Source organism: Coregonus lavaretus (genome assembly GCF_964263955.1).
Source record: "Coregonus lavaretus genome assembly, chromosome: 10".
Classification (NCBI taxonomy): Eukaryota; Metazoa; Chordata; class Actinopteri; order Salmoniformes; family Salmonidae; genus Coregonus; species Coregonus lavaretus.
Genome location: NC_139997.1, coordinates 328,044 through 347,500, shown reverse-complemented (window position 1 = coordinate 347,500; position 19,457 = coordinate 328,044). Strand labels below are relative to the sequence as shown.

At 45.2% G+C, this 19,457-nt stretch overlaps 1 protein-coding gene across 1 annotated transcript in view; it reads left to right on the top strand.

The window, feature by feature from the left end:
- The first annotated feature begins 7,822 nt into the window (after nt 1-7,822).
- The window catches only part of LOC311135708 (lysophosphatidic acid receptor 1), a 105,190-nt gene continuing 93,555 nt past the window's right edge, over nt 7,823-19,457 (top strand). The window contains exon 1 of the mRNA XM_084169730.1: nt 7,823-8,132. The gene's annotated coding sequence lies outside the window, so the exon portion shown is untranslated. The remainder of the gene's footprint in view (nt 8,133-19,457) is intronic.

Here is a 19,457-nt window from a genome sequence, read left to right as displayed (position 1 = left end):
ATAATATTATTATTATTATCTAATTGAATGAAGCCCCTAATCCAGTCATCATCTGCTGGTCACTTGATTAATGTTGACTGTTTTACACACTTCACTGACTATACAAAACATTAAGAACACTTGCTCTTTCAATGACATAAATTGACCAGCTGAATCCAGGTGAAAGCTATGATCCCTTATTGATGACACTTGTTAAATCACCTTCCGTCAGTGTGGTTGAAGGGGAGGAGACAGGTTAAAGAAGGATTTTTAAGCCTTGAGACAATTAAGACATGGATTGTGTATGTGTGCCATTCAGAGGGTGAATGGGCAAGACAAAATATTTACGTGCCTTTGAACGGGGTATGGTAGCAGGTTACAGGTGCACCGGTTTGTGTCAAGAAACACTGCTGGGTTTTTCACGCTCAACAGTTTCCCGTGTGTATCAAGAATAGTCCACCACCCAAAGGACATCCAGACAACTTGACACAACTGTGGGAAGCATTGGAGTCAACATGGACCAGCATCCCTGTGGAACGCTTTCAACACCTTGTAGAATCGCCCTGACAACTTGAGGCTGTTCTGAGGGCAAAAGGGGAGTTCATAATGTTTGGTATACTCAGTGTATATACTGTATTCTAGTCATGGTTCATTCTATATAACTACTGCTGAACACACCTTTTCTATTCATATACTGTCCATAATGTCAATACACACCATAATACACATACAGTACCAGTCAAAAGTTTGGACACACCTACTCATTCAAGGGTTTTTCTTTAGTTTTACTATTTTCTAGATTGTAGAATAATAGTGAAGACATCAAAACTATGAAATAACACATTTGGAATCATGTAGTAACCAAAAAAGTGTTAAACAAATCAAAATATATTTTATATTTGAGATTCTTCAAATAGCCACCCTTCGCCTTGATGACAGCTTTGCACACTCTTGGCATTCTCTCAACCAGCTTCATGAGGTAGACACCTGGAATGCATTTCAATTACAGTTTTTTACAATCACTTTGGCACTAATTTCAGAACCTTGACGTCATTTTTCAAAACTCTAGACACAAAACTCAAAACGGTCATCACTTGTAACACAGGCTGTCCAATGTTCAAAACATTGCATTTTGCATTCATATCTTTAAAGAAAAATTGCACTTGCACAATCATTGGTTCAAAAAACAAATTTATTGTGAAATACCAATGAAACTTTAATTTAGATCACCCACACACAAGCAACCGATAGTTTCACTGTGTCATTGTTCCTACAATCATTAAATATTGTAGTACAAAATAGGTGATACATGTTTCATTATAAATACATCCCTGTAAAAGTACTGCAGTAGTAGAGAGAATACTACAGACACAGTGGAATCATTGAACAAAATCTGAAATATATTGATGAAAAACAATACAGTACTGTAAAACATCAACTTGCTTGCTTGTACTGTAAAAAGCTAAACATAGGAGTGATTACTGTACTTCTACATTTTCATCAACTCTGTCTTGTGGATTTGGCCACAGGTTCTCATCTACATCACAATGGATGTTTTCATTAGCCAAACATCTTGGAAAAAACTTTGGGCGAATCCAGGCCTGACACTGGTCTGCCGTGATGTCATTGCATGCATCATCTATCGCCTGGAGAAGAGTGACTTGTTCATGAGGGCGCCTATCATAAACCTTCCATCTCCATGTGGAGAAAAATTCCTCAATCGGGTTAAGGAAAGGAGAGTGTGGGGGTAAATACAGGGTGGTAAATTGTGCATGGGCCTGAAACCATGCTTGGACCATATGAGCATGGTGGAACCTGACATTATCCCACACAATGACATAGGTCACGCCATCAGCTCTACAGGCCTGATCGAGCTCATCAAGGAAGGTTACAAGGAGAGCTGCATTATATGATCCAATACGAGGTCTGCGTCCAACCACACCATCTTCTGATATAGCCACACATGGTAATGTTGGCCCCACGTTGTCCAGGTAGTTGGATGGTTGCCCGCTGGCCAATGAAATTCCGACCTCTCCTCCTTGTCTTGGCCAGGTTAAAGCCTGCCTCATCCAAATATATGAATTTGTGATGGTTGTCATCAGCATCCAGCTCCATCACCCTCTAAAAATACATTTTGGAAAGAGATTTACTGATTACTGTACAATGTAGAATTATTAGGGAATTTTATTACAACAGCCATCTTGAAACTGAACATACCTGAACATACTCAGTCCTCATTTGCTTCACTCTGTCTGCATTTCTTTCAAAAGGCACACGGTATAGTTGTTTTAAAGACACCTGGTGCCTTTTCAGCATGCGTGCAATAGTCGGCAAACTTATGGATTCCACATTGTTAAACATGTCTTCATTGTCTAAAATATGCTGGCGAATGTCTGTAAGGCGAATATCATTTCTGGCCCGAACCAAATTGACCACAGCCTGCTCTTGTTGGTCAGTCAGAATTTTGCCTCTGCCTCCCCTATTTGGCCTAGTCTCAATTCTACAGGAAACATTACAGTAAGAAGACACTTGGTCACATCACCTACTCTGTGATACACATTGGTATGCAGTCATTTGACAATTGAGAGAAGCATAATGTTTAGTGCATGCTGACTACTTACCGGTTCTCATTGCGGAAAGTTCTAATTATTGAGGCCACGGTTGACCTTCTGAGGTTTGGTTGTATCATTGTAGCCGCCTCAGTCATTGTCATGCCATGATTTATGACATGGTCTACAACTATTGCTCGGATTTCATTGGACACTCTTTGCTGTTGCTGCCGCTGTCTTGGTCCGTGGCCTTGTCCTCTACCACGTTCCCTCACGACCCCCTCTCAGAAGGGGTGCTTGTCCCCTGCCATTCCTTTGACCAACACGTCTTCCTCGTCTTCCTCCCACCACTGCTTGACCTCTATTGTGACCTGGATCACCTGCCGGCTCCATGTTACAGTACGTATCGCTATGTTGTTGCAAGTGGATCCCAATCAATTCTTTATATACTCGTTCCACAATGTGAACTCATCAGTAACGAGTTGGCAGAATTGGACAAGCAATTACAAGGGCCTGCATCCATACAGTGCAGTACTGTCAATACTGTAAATAGTCTGAAAAGGTGGTACATGGGACCATAGAAACAGTGTCTGATAAAGAATGATGATGAAATATTACATCCATAAATAATGTAGTCAAATTGGTTCATGCTCCACGCTAATTGGTGACAATGAATCTCGTTATCTTGAAACTTTCATGATCTAAACATGGAATATTGTTTGTCTGTTTCCATACAACTATGCATTAAGAGTAATGCAACAGTTACTTATCATTTTGAGCAGTTGTATCAATTGATAGTTGGATAATTGTAATGAAATGAATAGACGCTCATCTGAAATGTAATGTGTGAATTGCCTTTTGAAATAGTAGTACTTTGATGTTAAGTTGTGTCATATTGAACAGGTGATTTTTGTTAAATGAACAAATGATCTTAGTTTTATGTGTATTGTATCCAAGCAATTGAAAAAATGTGTTAGAGTATTGAAAAATGTGCATTTTGATTATTGGTTGTGAGTTTTGTGTCTAGAGTTTTGAAAAATTACGTCAAGGTTCTGAAATTAGTGCCAAAGTGATTGTAAATAACTAACAGGTGGCCTTCTTAAAAGTTAATTTGTGGAATTTCTTTCCTTCTTAATGCGTTTGAGCCAATCAGTTGTGTTGTGACAAGGTAGGGGTGGTATACAGAAGATAGCCCTATTTGGTAAAAGACCAAGTCCATTTTATGGCAAGAACAGCTCAAATATGCAAAGGGAAACGACAGTCCATTACTTTAAGACAAGAAGGTCAGTCAATACGGAACATTTCAAGAACTTTGAAAGTTTCTTCAAGTGCAGTCGCAAAAACCATCAAGCGCTATGATGAAACTGGCTCTCATGAGGACCACCACAGGAATGGAAGACCCAGAGTTACCTCTGCTGCAGAGGATAAGTTCATTAGAGTTACCAGCCTCAGAAATTGCAGCCCAAATAAATGCTTAACTGAGTTCAAGTCACAGACACATCTCAACATCAACTGTTCAGAGGAGACTATGTGAATCAGTCCTTCATGGTCGAATTGCTGGAAAGAAACCACTACTAAAGGACATCAATAATAAGAAGATACCTGCTTGGGCCAAGAAACACGAGCAATGGACATTAGACTGGTGGAAAATGTGAGATTTTTGGTTCCAACCGCCGTGTCTTTGTGAGACGCGGTGTGGGTGAACGGATGATCTCTGCATGTGTATTTCCCACTGTAAAGCATGGAGGAGGTGGTGTTATGGTGTGGGGGTGCTTTGCTGGTGACACTGTCTGTGATTTATTTAGAATTCAAGGCACACTTAACCAGCATGGCTACCACATTATTCTGCAGCGATACTCCATCCCATCTTCTTTGGGCTTAGTGGGACTATCATTTGTTTTTCAACAGGACAATGACCCAACACACCTCCAGGCTGTGTAAGGGCTATTTTACCAAGAAGGAGAGTGATGGAGTGCTGCATCAGATGACCTGGCCTCCACAATCCCCCGATCTCAACCAAATTGAGATGGTTTGGGATGAGTCGGACCGCAGAGTGAAGGAATAGCAGCCAACAAGTGCTCAGCATATGTGGGAACTCCTTCAAGAATGTTGGCTTCCAGGTGAAGCTGGTTGAGAGAATGCCAAGAGTGTGCAAAGCTGTCGTCAAAGCAAAGGGTGGCTATTTGAAGAATCTCAAATATATACAGTGAGGAAAAAAAGTATTTGATCCCCTGCTGATTTTGTACGTTTGCCCACTGACAAAGAAATGATCAGTCTATAATTTTAATTATAGGTTTATTTGAACAGTGAGAGACAGAATAACAACAAAAAAATCCAGAAAAACGCATGTCAAAAATGTTATAAATTGATTTGCATTTTAATGAGGGAAATAAGTATTTGACCCCCTCTCAATCAGAAAGATTTCTGGCTCCCAGGTGTATTTTATACAGGTAACGAGCTGAGATTAGGAGCACACTATTAAAGGGAGTGCTCCTAATCTCAGCTTGTTACCTGTATAAAAGACACCTGTCCACAGAAGCAATCAAACAATCAGATTCCAAACTCTCCACCATGGCCAAGACCAAAGAGCTCTCCAAGGAAGTCAGGGACAAGATTGTAGACCTACACAAGGCTGGAATGGGCTACAAGACCATCGCCAAGCAGCTTGGTGAGAAGGTGACAACAGTTGATGCGATTATTCGCAAATGGAAGAAACACAAAATAACTGTCAATCTCCCTCGGCCTGGGGCTCCATGCAAGATCTCACCTCGTGGAGTTGCAATGATCATGAGAACGGTGAGGATTCAGCCCAGAACTACATGGGAGGATCTTGTCAATGATCTTAAGGCAGCTGGGACCATAGTCACCAAGAAAACAAATGGTAACACACTACGCCGTGAAGGACTGAAATCCTGCAGCGCCCACAAGGTCCCCCTGCTCAAGAAAGCACATATACAGGCCCGTCTGAAGTTTGCCAATGAACATCTGAATGATTCAGAGGAGAACTGGGTGAAAGTGTTGTGGTCAGATGAGACCAAAATCGAGCTCTTTGGCATCAACTCAACTCGCTGTGTTTGGAGGAGGAGGAATGCTGCCTATGACCCCAAGAACACCATCCCCACCGTCAAACATGGAGGTGGAAACATTATGCTTTGGGGGTGTTTTTCTGCTAAGGGGACAGGACAACTTTACCGCATCAAAGGGACGATGGACGGGGCCATGTACCATCAAATCTTGGGTGAGAACCTCCTTCCCTCAGCCAGGGCATTGAAAATGGGTTGTGGATGGGTATTCCAACATGACAATGACCCAAAACACAAAGCCAAGGCAACAAAGGAGTGGCTCAAGAAGAAGCACATTAAGGTCCTGGAGTGGCCTAGCCAGTCTCCAGACCTTAATCCCATAGAAAATCTGTGGAGGGAGCTGAAGGTTCGAGTTGCCAAACGTCAGCCTCGAAACCTTAATGACTTGGAGAAGATCTGCAAAGAGGAGTGAGACAAAATCCCTCCTGAGATGTGTGCAAACCTGGTGGCCAACTACAAGAAACGTCTGACCTCTGTGATTGCCAACAAGGGTTTTGCCACCAAGTACTAGGTCATGTTTTGCAGAGGGGTCAAATACTTGTTTCCCTCACTGTATATATTTTTACCCCTTTTTCATGGTATCCAATTGGTAGCTACAGTCTTGTCCCATCGCTGCAACTCCCGTACGGACTCGGGAGAGGCGATGTTCGAGAGCCGCGTGTCTTCCAAAACACAACCCAGCCGAGCGGATTCTTGACACATTGCCCGCATAACCCGGAAGAAACACCGTACATCTGGCGACCGTTTCAGCACGCACTGCACCCAGCCCGCCACATTAGTCTCTAGTGCGCAATGGGACAAGAACACTCCTGCCGGCCAAACCCTCCCCAATTGTACGCCGCCCAGGTCTCCCGGCTGCGACAGAGCCTGGACTCGAACCAGGATCTCTAGTGGCATAGCTAGCGCTGCGATGCAGTGCCTTAGACCACTGCGCCACTCAGGAGGCCTAAATATATAAAATATATTTTGATTTGTTTAACACTATTTTGATTTGTTTTAACATAAAAAAAGCTTATTTCTCTGAAATGTTTTGAACAAATTTGTTTACATCCCTGTTAGTAAGCATTTTTCCTTTGCCAAGATAATCCATCCACCTGAAAGGTGTGGCATATCAAGAAGCTGATTAAACAATAAAAGACCACTCTAAAATGTGCAATTTTGTCACACAACACAATGCCACAGATGTCTCAAGTTTTGAGGGAGGGTGCAATTGGCATGCTGACTACAGGAATGTCCACCAGAGCTGTTGCCGGATAATTGAATGTTCATTTCTCTACCAAAAGCCATCTACAAAGTTGTTTTAGAGAATTTGGCAGTAAGTCCAACCGGCCTCACAATCACAGACCACGTGTGGCATCGAGTGGGCGAGCAGTTTGCTGATGTCAACGTTGTGAACAGAGTGCCCCTTGGTGGCAGTGGGGAGGCATAAGCTACAGACAATGAACATAATTGCATTTTATCGATGGCAATTTGAATGCACAGAGAGTGTCAATAATCTGCTGCCATCACCTCATGTTTCAGCGTGATAATGGAAGTTTAAAATGTCCCAGTTCTCCCAGATAGACTGGTTTGCTGATCTACGTCCCAATCTTTTTAAAAATATATCTGTGACCAACAGATGCATATCTGTATTCCCAGTCATGTGAAATCCATAGATTAGGGCCTAATGAATTCATTTAAATTGACTGATTTCCTGATATGAACTGTAACTCAGTAAAATCTTTGAAATTGTTGCATGTTGTGTTTATATTTTTGTTCAGTATAATAAAGTAGAAAATATAGGAAGCTAATTGGTAAAGAACAATTGTGTTCTGTCTATCTCTCTAGCTCTCTCTCTCTCTCTCTCTCTAGCTCTCTCTCTCTCTCTCTCTCTCTCTCTCTCTCTCTCTCTCTCTCTGTCTCTCTCTCTCTCTCTCTCTCTAGCTCTCTCTCTCTCTCTCTCTAGCTCTCTCTCTCTCTCTCTCTCGCTCTCTCTCTCTCTCTCTCTCTCTCTCTCTCTCTCTCTCTCTCTCTCTCTCTCTCTCTCTCTCTCTCTCTAGCTCTCGCTCTCTCTCGCTCTCTCTCTCTCTCTCTCTCTCTCTCTCTCTCTCTCTCTCTCTCTCTCTCTCTCTCTCTCTCTCTCTCTCTCTCTCTCTCACAAGTCTCTGAAAAATGTGTTTTCAATTACGCACTCAAGAAAAAATCGTGTGTGGAGTGTGTGTGACGTCATGTGCAGACAGTGGTCCCGTTCTGTCGAGTGGCACACAGGGCTCTGAGAGGCACGAGAGAAGGAGAGGAGGCACGAAAAGAAGAGAGAGAGAGAGACGGAGCCATCGGAACTATTCAATCAGAAATACACAAAAACACACTCCTCTCCATGGACTGTAAAATAAAAAGATTACACATCATTGGCTTGGATTGGAAGAATCAACACATGCGATTCTGACGGACGACCTGAATAACGGAATTCACTTTTTGGGGGGATTTTGGGAGCTCACAGTTTCAAGCAACATTTTGGAAATATCGCTGAGAAGGAACAACTGTAAGTCAATTTTTATTTCTGATTAACTTCTATTTAATATGTCCGTTACGCTAACGACTGAAGACTGTGTGCGGCTGAATCAGGATAACTTGTTGCGCCAAGGGGACTGAGAAGCAGTGCCTCATAAAACCGTTAACTTTGCCATTAGTTTAATTAATGAATTTTAGTTTTTCCACTAGAATAAATAATGACAGAGCATTACATAAGATGAAACGTGGGCTTTGGAAAATGGGAATACATTTTAGCCACAGTATGTGTTGCATTGCAACATCGATCGTTTCGGGCAGCTTTTTTTCTCCCTTTTTCTTCGATGACATTCACCCCCCCTCTCTCTCTCTCTATCTCTCTATCGCTCTCTCTGCTCTATCCCTCTCTCTTCCGCCCTCTCTGTTTTCTTTCTCTCTCTGTGTGTATGGTCTAAAGTCCCATACAGGCCAATTACTCAGAATAAAACACCTTGATTATGTATTCCTATGCTGTCCTGTAGTTTCATACAGATTATTGGAGTCCTTTGCTTAAACATTCGCCCGCACAGACTGATAGTCATCAAACAATTCGTCCTTGTTTTTTGGCATGTCCCCAAGGTATATGCCTTTGTATACTCTAGTCACCACTGGGCACAAACTGGTTGAATAAACGTTGTTTCAATGTAATTTGTCAACATATTGTGATATGGAATCTTCATGGAAAATACATTGGATTTGAAAATGGAGGGTCAAATTTCAACCACAGGATGATGTCATCATGGTAACTAAATTTTAACATAGGCAAACCTTGTATAAAATATGTTGAATTTGTACCTTATAAAACATTGTTAGATCTTCAATGTTATATCCACTATAAAAAAAAAATATATCTGTCTACAGCTACCCTTTGGTCTCCCATCTAGGGTTTTAACCATGCCCTGCTTAGCTAGGATACTTGTCACTGACTACTACCAATGTGCTATCATGAGAATGATTGTTGCGAGATCTCCACTTAAAAACTACATAGATTAATTGTTGCTATTGAAGTTGTTCCAAAGGGTATGTTTAACAGAGCAACTGAAATGTGACCATACTTTATTTTCTCATATATATTCAAAGATGCTATTTGGGCCTATACCATTTGCAAAGTCATCAACAACTGTTGTTTCAATTCAACCCAGAATTCAACTAGACAAGACAACACAATGGGGCCTAGGGTTTCAAGCTCTGGTAGATCAAATGATATTTAGTGACGTTGAATTGTGTTTGGTTGTCAACGCAACCAAATATAAAAACGTGAAGATGTATCTTCTGCTTGGATAGTTCCATCTGAGCCACTGATTTAGTCTGGCGTTAATTCAAGTTTTGTCTACAAAGTCATCATTTCTATGTTGGATTCACGTCTCCATCTCAACCAAAAATCAAAGGTAGCCCTTTCCTGCAGCCAAACGACCTATTGGCCTCATAGGTGGAATGTTATTCATTTTTTTACATAATTTCATAATTAATAAACAATTATTATTTTTTAAACACCGAAAATCTTGTGTTTCTATGTTAAACAGTTTTCTTATATTTCAGTCTTCTGTGATGTATATAAAGTGTAATATTGGGATGCCAACGTTTTATACATTTAAACTCTATATTTGTAAGTCGCTCTGGATAAGAGCGTCTGCTAAATGACGTAAATGTAAATTACATTTTACATTTACGTCATTTAGCAGACGCTCTTATCCAGAGCGACTTACAAATAGGTGCATTCACCTTATAGCCAGTGGGATAACCACTTTACAATGTTTTTTTTTTTGGGGGGGGGGTGGGGGGGGTTGGAGTAAAGGGGGGGGGGGTAGAAGGATTACTTTATCCTATCCCAGGTATTCCTTAAAGAGGTGGGGTTTCAAATGTCTCCGGAAGGTGGTGAGTGACTCCGCTGTCCTGGCGTCGTGAGGGAGCTTGTTCCACCATTGGGGTGCCAGAGCAGCGAACAGTTTTGACTGGGCTGAGCGGGAACTATGCTTCCGCAGAGGAAGGGGAGCCAGCAGGCCAGAGGTGGATGAACATAGTGCCCTTGTTTGGGTGTAGGGACTGATCAGAGCCTGAAGGTACGGAGGTGCCGTTCCCCTCACAGCTCCATAGGCAAGCACCATGGTCTTGTAGCAGATGCGAGCTTCAACTGGAAGCCAGTGGAGTGTGCGGAGGAGCGGGGTGACGTGAGAGAACTTGGGAAGGTTGAACACCAGACGGGCTGCGGCATTCTGGATGAGTTGTAGGGGTTTAATGGCACAGGCAGGGAGCCCAGCCAACAGCGAGTTGCAGTAATCCAGACGGGAGATGACAAGTGCCTGGATTAGGACCTGTGCCGCTTCCTGTGTAAGGCAGGGTCGTACTCTTCGAATGTTGTAGAGCATGAACCTACAGGATCGGGTCACCGCCTTGATGTTAGCGGAGAACGACAGGGTGTTGTCCAGGGTCACGCCAAGGCTCTTCGCACTCTGGGAGGAGGACACAATGGAGTTGTCAACCGTGATGGCGAGATCATGGAACGGGCAGTCCTTCCCCGGGAGGAAGAGCAGCTCCGTCTTGCTGAGGTTCAGCTTGAGGTGGTGATCCGTCATCCATACTGATATGTCTGCCAGACATGCAGAGATGCGATTCGCCACCTGGTTATCAGAAGGGGGAAAGGAGAAGATTAGTTGTGTGTCGTCAGCGTAGCAATGATAGGAGAGGCCATGTGAGGATATGACAGAGCCAAGTGACTTGGTGTATAGCGAGAATAGGAGAGGGCCTAGAACTGAGCCCTGGGGGACACCAGTGGTGAGAGCACGTGGTGCGGAGACAGCTTCTCGCCACGCCACTTGGTAGGAGCGACCGGTCAGGTAGGACGCAATCCAAGAGTACAGGTGTCTTCTTTTTTGTAAGCCCATAACCATGTGTGTGAGGTGGATACTTCTGTTTCAAAGTAGATTTGTTTAAGACTACCAAGAATCACTCTGTGTGACCCTGATTTAGTCCACAGCAGTACAAGGTTAAATAATAGGACTAAATCAAATCAAACTTTATTTAAAGTCCATTTACAGTTTGATTTGATTTAGTCCTATTCTTTAATTTAGATTTTTGGTTGAGATGGAGATCTGAATCCAACATATCAATTATTAATTTGTAGACAAACTGGAATTAGAGCCAGACTAAGTCAGTGGCTCAGATGGAACTATCCAAGCAGAATAATACATCTCCTTCAAATGTTGATGTTTTCATTGCATTGACAACCAAACACAATTCAAGATCAATTTTATAATACAGAAATTAGTCTAAAGTTGAAGCTATCTTACAAACTAATGTAACATTCAACCTTAAAATTAATTAGTAACCCATCCATGGCCACATTTTGGGTTACTGTAACTATAAATGTCTTATGTGATCATATAAATCGTGCATGTTCAAGAAAGCATGCACAGGTCGTCGCAGGTCTGTGGAGATCTTCACAATTGCTGTAATAATCTGTCAGAATCTGGAACAGCATTGATCACTTGAACCATGTACTTTTAATGTCATCTCAACTACAATCCAGGTCATTTGGTTCTGCTATCAGATGAAGCGCAGCAATAACACAGGTTGAACTATGCTGTGCTTTTAAATGGTTGAAAGAGCAGTGATAACGCATTGGAAAAGCAGCTACGTTTTGGCTGTCTTTTTGAGCGGGTGAATATAGGTTGGAATCTAATTAATCAATGTCTTAACCAAATATGACCCATTGATCAACGTCTCAACCGAATATTACCCAATTATACACGTTAAAATGACATAGTGTGGCCCAGTGGGTGTGAGAATCTGAGGGCTCTGTTCACTGGTTTGACCTGGGCTGAGGCCCCAAGTCGTTTTGGACTGAACGTATTACATTGTTGTGCTCTGTGAGATGCTGTAGACACTGTTGACAAGAGGATTGCCTTGGGCATTGATACCACAGTTATTATGCACAATAATACTGTATAATACCTTAATGTGCACAGTTACACAGACTCATGTTCTGATCTGACCAATACAACCTCAGCCAATAAAGCCCTGGTAAGAAAGCCCTGGTAAGAAGGCCCTGGTAAGAAGGCCCTGGTAAGAAAGCCCTGGTAAGAAAGCCCTGGTAAGAAGGTCCTGGCATGAGCTTCACCATGTAAACACAATGGGCATCAGAATAACGGGGTGAGAGGTTGATTGAAGTCACCTTGGTTGTTTCCCTTTATAGTGCTCTGGTCCAAAGCAGTTCACTATGTATGGAAAAGGTCTGGTCCAAAGCAGTTCACTATGTATGGAAAAGGTCTGGTCCAAAGCAGTTCACTATGTATGGAAAAGGTCTGGTCCAAAGCAGTTCACTATGTATGGAAAAGGTCTGGTCCAAAGCAGTTCACTATGTATGGAAAAGGTCTGGTCCAAAGCAGTTCACTATGTATGGAAAAGGTCTGGTCCAAAGCAGTTCACTATGTATGGAAAAGGTCTGGTCCAAAGCAGTTCACTATGTATGGAAAAGGTCTGGTCCAAAGCAGTTCACTATGTATGGAAAAGGTCTGGTCCAAAGCAGTTCACTATGTATGGAAAAGGTCTGGTCCAAAGCAGTTCACTATGTATGGAAAAGGTCTGGTCCAAAGCAGTTCACTATGTATGGAAAAGGTCTGGTCCAAAGCAGTTCACTATGTATGGAAAAGGTCTGGTCCAAAGCAGTTCACTATGTATGGAAAAGGGACTCAACCCTTTGTTTTTCTCTTAGGGCTGCTTTCAAGACAACTGGGAACTTGGAAAAAAACAAGGTCAAATCAGGGATCTTCTGGTCGGAAAGTCAGAGCTCTAGAAAGATGCCAGAGTTTCCTACTTCGAAGAACGTTCAAAACGATTTTTCCCCAGTTGGAGCAAAACATTTTCCCAAGTTGTCTTGAACGCACTGAAGTCAGAAGCCTAGGATTTCCGAGTTCCCAGGTGTTTTGAACGTGGCATAAACGGTCAGTACTGATACTGATTCTGGTGCTGTCATTAGTGTTAAAATCAATTAGATAAGAAGAGCCTGCACCAACCAGTTGGTCAGCTGTGGTGTAGACCAGAGAGGTGTACCACCCTCCCAATGTCCTGTCCTACACCGCCCTGTCCTGCCCTGCACCGCCCTATCCTTCCCTGCACCGCCCTGTCCTGCCCTGCCCTACACTGTCCTGTCCTGCCCTGCACCACTCTATCCTGCCCCGCCCTATCCTTCCCTAAACCGCCCTGTCCTGCCCTGCACCGCCTTGGCTTGTCAAGCCCTACACTGCCCTGTCCTGCACCGCCTTGTATTGCCCTGCACCACCCTGGCCTGTCCTGCACTCCCAGGCCCTGCACCGCCCCACACCAACACCCCCAGTCCTATACATCAGCCCCAGCCCCAACCCCAGCCCCAGCCCCAACCCCACCCCCACCCCATCCCTATACCCCAGCCCTAAATCCTAGCCCCAGCCCTATACTTCAGCCCCAGCTACAGCACTATACCCCAGCCCCTGCCCTTTACCCCAGCTCTATACCCCATTCCCTGCCCTTTACCCCAGCCCTATACCCCAGCCCCTGCCCTTTACCCCAGCCCCTGCCCTTTACCCCAGCCCCTGCCCTTTACCCCATCCCTATACCCCATTCCCTGCCCTTTACCCCAGCCCCTGCCCTTTACCCCAGCCCTATACCCCATTCCCTGCCCTATACCCCAGCCCTAAATCCTAGCCCCAGCCCTACACCCCAGCCTCAAACCTATATCCCAGCCCCTACCCTATACCCCAGCCCAAAACCCTAGCCCCAGCCCTATACTTCAGACCTATAATAATATAATATAATATGCCATTTAGCAGAGCGCTTTTATCCAAAGCGACTTACAGTCATGTGTGCATACATTTTTACGTATGGGTGGTCCCGGGGATCGAACCCACTACCTTGGCGTTACAAGCGCCGTGCTCTACCAGCTGAGCTGAGCTACAGACCTATACCCCAGCCCTAAACCCCATCTCCATCCCTATACCCCAGCCCTAAACCCCATCTCCATCCCTATACCCCAGCCCTATACCCCATCTCCATCCCTAAACCCCAGCCCTAAACCCCATCTCCATCCCTATACCCCAGCCCTAAACCCCATCTCCATCCCTAAACCCCAGCCCTAAACCCCATCTCCATCCCTAAACCCCAGCCCTAAACCCCATCTCCATCCCTAAACCCCAGCCCTAAACCCCAGCCATATACCCCAGCCCTATATCCTAGCCCCAGCCCTATATCGTAGCCCCAGCCCTATACCCCAACCCTATATGCCAGTCCTAAACCCTAGCTCCAGCCCTATCCCCCAGCCTCAGACACAGCCAATGACCTATACCCCAGCCCTATACCCCAGCCCTATACCCCAGCCCTATACCCCAGCCCTATACCCCAGCCCTAAACCCCATCTCCATCCCTATACCCCAGCCCTAAACCCCATCTCCATCCCTATACCCCAGCCCTATACCCCAGCCCCAGCCCTATAACCCAGCCCTATACCCCAGCCCTATAACCCAGCCTCAGCCCTATACCCCAGCCCTATACCCCAGCCGTATACCCCAGCCCTATACCCCAGCCCCAGCCCTATACCCCAGCCCTATACCCCAGCCCAAGCCCTATAACCCAGCCCTATACCCCAGCCCTATAACCCAGCCCTATACCCAGCCCTATACCCCAGCCCTATAACCCAGCCCTATACCCAGCCCTATACCCCAGCCCTATACCCCAGCCCCAGCCCTATACCCCAGCCCTATACCCCAGCCCTATACCCAGCCCTATACCCCAGCCCTATACCCCAGCCCCAGCCCTATACCCCAGCCCTATACCCCAGCCCTATACCCCAGCCCTATACCCCAGCCCTATACCCCAGCCCTATACCCCAGCCCTATATTCCAGCCTCAGCCCTATACCCCAGCCCTATACCCCAGCCCTATATCCCAGCCTCAGCCCTATACCCAAGCCCTATACCCCAGCCCTATACCCCAGCTCTATATGCAGCCCTAAACCCTAGCCCCAGCCCTATACCCCAGCCCCAGCTCTATTCCCCAGCACTATACCCCAGCACAACACCCCAGCCCTATAGCCCAGCCGCAGCCCCAGCCCTATAACACAGGCTCAGCCCTAGATCCCAGCCTCAGCCCTAGATCCCAGCCCCAGCCCTATAGCCCAGCCGCAGCCCCAGCCCTATAACACAGGCTCAGCCCTAGATCCCAGCCTCAGCCCTAAATCCTAGCCCCACCATATACCCCATCCTCAGCCCAAGCCCTATACCCCAGCCCCCATATACCCCAGCCCCCATATACCCCAGCCCTATAACCCAGCCCCAGCCCTATATTCCAGCCCCAGCCCCAGCCCTATAACCCAGCACCAGCCCTATATTCCAGCCTCAGCCCAAGCCCCATATTCCAGCCTCAGCCCCAGCCCTATACCCCAGCCCCAGCCCTATATTCCAGCCTCAGCCCCAGCCCTATAACCCAGCCCCAGCCCTATATTCCAGCCTCAGCCCCAGCCCTATAACCCAGCCCCAGCCCTATATTCCAGCCTCAGCCCCAGCCCTATAACCCAGCCCCAGCCCTATATTCCAGCCCCAGCCCTATATTCCAGCCCTATATTCCAGCCCCAGCCCTATATTCCAGCCCCAGCCCTATATTCCAGCCCTATATTCCAGCCCCAGCCCTATATTCCAGCCTCAGCCCCAGCCCTATAACCCAGCCCCAGCCCTATATTCCAGCCTCAGCCCCAGCCCTTTAACCCATACAGACAGACCTGTTAACAGTACTATTTCATTCTATGACAGACCCAATAACAACTCAACCATAGCTGAATCCAATATGAATACGAAGTGTAAATGGCCTTAGCCATTATTATTGACTATTATTAGTTATTATTAAAAGTCTCATCAAGGCAGATATTCTTAACCACATGTTTCTATTTTAGTGTGTATTTCTGATTAATCTTGTGATGCGTCAGGTTTTTTTTTGTTTGTCCCTGTATAAAACAGATTGCATCACCATGGAAATGACAGGCATGTTAATCACTCCCTCTGGTTAAGGGCAGAGTCACGTTTCAGAGTACTTCTGTTGTTGTCCAGGGTAACCAGGACCTCTTAGTCAGCGCCAGGGCTGATGATGCACAGATCAGCATCACACTGCATCATTAAATACTTTATAACAGCTGAAGCCACATTATCTTCAGAAAACATGCTTTTTCTAGTTCGATTTGAGTAAATGTAGAAAAAGTGTGGCATCTCTGTGGTGTCTGTGGACCAGGAATGATGATCAAAGATCAGCAATAATATTTTACAGTCCTGGTAGATAGATGGTCCAGGATCAATTATTCTTTCCTTGGCAACATGTTCATAGTATATCTGAAAATCCAAATGGTGAATACCACAGGAGGCTGCCGAGGGGAGAAGGGCTCATAATAATGGCCGGAACGGAGCAAATGGAATGGCATCAAACTCCTGGAAACCATGTGTTTGATGTATTTGATACCAGTCCACTGATTCCGCTCCAGTCATTACCACGAGCCCGTCCTCCCCACCAAGTAAGTAAGTAAGTAAGTAAATTCGTGGGTCACCAAGAAGTTCTGACCCACAGAAAGGTTCAATTAATTGGATCACGTGTATTAATTTCATTTTAGTCACTTTAGTCATAGTATGCAGTCACAGAGTATAACATATAGTATGCTAATTCATTTGTGGTGAGTTAGTGTGAAGAAAAGAGAACTGGGTGTATATGTGCTCTGGTGACTCCTCAGATGTTCTCTAGCCTGAAATCCAGACCTGTTTTGTGCTAACATTCCACTCCTTGTACTCCGTGTTGTATGCCAAACAATTTAGCATGACAAGAAGTGGCAATGAGTGGAATGTTGGAACAAACAGCCTGATGCTTACTACCCAGGCTAGCTCTTCTCATTAGAAATGCAGATGCTGTTTTGTCTTATGACAGCAGCACACGTTGGATTAGAGTTAGATGGATGGGAGCTGCTGACCAGATGCGCTGTGGGTACAACAAAGCCTCATTATCTTAAGACGCCCTCAGAGCCTCAGAGCTCTCGGAGCTGACACTGGAAGACCAGGGCCTGGGCCCTGCAATGTGTTAAAGAGATCTAGAGAGGAGAGAGGGGGGGGGGGGGAGACTGATAGAGGGCGAATAGAGTAAGAGGTCAAGAGGTCAAGATGTAAAGAGGTCTTCTGACCACCATGCGACTTCCTGTATAAATAAATACAAAACTGAGAGAGAGAGAGAGAGAGAGAGAGAGCGAGAGAGAGAGAGAGAATCTCCCCACTGAGAGAGCCTGGCCTTCCCCGCTGTGTGTCTGTTATTGATCTGCCAAAGGTTCTGAGCCTGCATTCCTCCCTCCCTCCCTCCTGTCCTCCAGAGCTCTGGGTAGTAAGGTTCAAGGCAGCTGTGGAGAGAGAGAGAGAAAGAAGGTGAGAGAAGAGGGGGAGAGAAGAGACGGGGAGAAAATGGGAACCAGAATGCCACATGGAAGCAGTTTCATCCCTGCAGCAGTATTAACTCTACACAGCACTAGCTGACTATAGGAAGGAGAGGGAGGAGGAGAGAGGGAGGAGAGGAGAGGAGGAGGAGAGAGGGAGGAGAGGAGAGGAGGAGGAGAGAGGGAGGAGGGAGATTATAGTAAATGGAGACATGATGTGAATACAAGGAGAACAGCCAGAGGAACAAACACTCACTGTTCTGTTCTCAGACTTTGATGATGGGAACCAACCGGTCTCATCTGCACAAATGACCACAGATTGTGCGGTATGATCACTGCTGGTGCTAACTGTAAAACAAGGTTTGATTTATTTATGTGGAGAATTTTCTGGACACCTGATTTGCCGTGGTTAAAGATAAAGAGTTCTGTGCAAGATTCATTTTTCCTGCTGCTCCCCACTCTGCTTCCCACTCTGCTTCCCACTCTGCTTCCCACTCTGCTTCCCACTCTGCTTCCCACTCTGCTTCCCACTCTGCGCCCCACTCTGCTTCCCACTCTGCTTCCCACTCTGCTTCCCACTCTGCTTCCCACTCTGCTTCCCACTCTGCTTCCCACTCTGCTTCCCACTCTGCGCCCCACTCTGCCTCCCACTCTGCTTCCCACTCTGCTTCCCACTCTGCTTCCCACTCTGCTGCCCACTCTGCTTCCCACTCTGCTTCCCACTCTGCTTCCCACTCTGCTTCCCACTCTGCTTCCCACTCTGCTGTCCACTCTGCTGCCCACTCTGCTTCCCACTCTGCTCACATTTGGTATTTGATATTTGATTTTTGGTATTGGTATTTTATTAGGATCCCCATTAGCTGTTGCAAAAGCAGCAGCTACTCTTCCTGGGGTCCACATAAAACATGAAACATGACATAATACAGAACATTAATAGACAAGAACAGCTCAAGGACAGAACTACATACATGTTTTTTTTTAAAGGCACACGTAGCCTACATACCAATACATACACACAAACTATCTAGGTTAAATAGGGGAGAGGCATTGTGCCGTGAGGTGTTGCTTTATCTGTTTATTTGAGAAATATGAGACGGAACAGAGTTCCATGCAATAATGGCTCTATATAATACTGTACGCTTTCTTGAATTTGTTCTGGATTTGAGGACTGTGAAAAGACCCCTGGTGGCATGTCTGGTGGGGTAAGTGTGTGTGTCAGAGCTGTGTGTAAGTTGACTATGCAAATAATTTGGGAAAGAAGAAGAAGAAAGAAAGGATTTGGGATTTCAACACATTAATGTTTCTTATAAAAGGAGGAAGTGATGCAGTCAGTCTCTCCTCAACTCTTAGCCAAGAGATGACGGGCATTCATAGTATTAATATCAGCCCTCTGATTACAATGAAGAGCAAGACGTGCCGCTCTTTTCTGGGCCAGCTGCAGCTTAACTAGGTCTTTCTAGTAATTTAGTCTCCTCAACTTGTTCAACAGCCACACCATTCATTACCAGATTCAGCTGAGGTCTAGAAATTAGGGAATGATTTGTACCAAATACAATGCTCTTCGTTTTAGAGATGTTCAGGACCAGTTTATTACTGGCCACCCATTCCAAAATAGACTGCAACTCTTTGTTAAGGGTTTCAGTTACTTCATTAGCTGTGGTTGCTGATGTGTATATGGTTGAATCATCAGCATACATGGATACACATGCTTTGTTTAATGCAAGTGGCAGGTCATTGGTAAAAATAGAAAAGAGTAGAGGGCCTAGAAAGCTGCCCTGCAGTACACCACACTTTACATGTTTGGCATTAGAGAAGCTTCCATTAAAGAAAACCGTTTGAGTTCTATTAGATAGATAGCTCTGAATCCACGATATGGCAGAGGTTGAAAAGCCATAACACA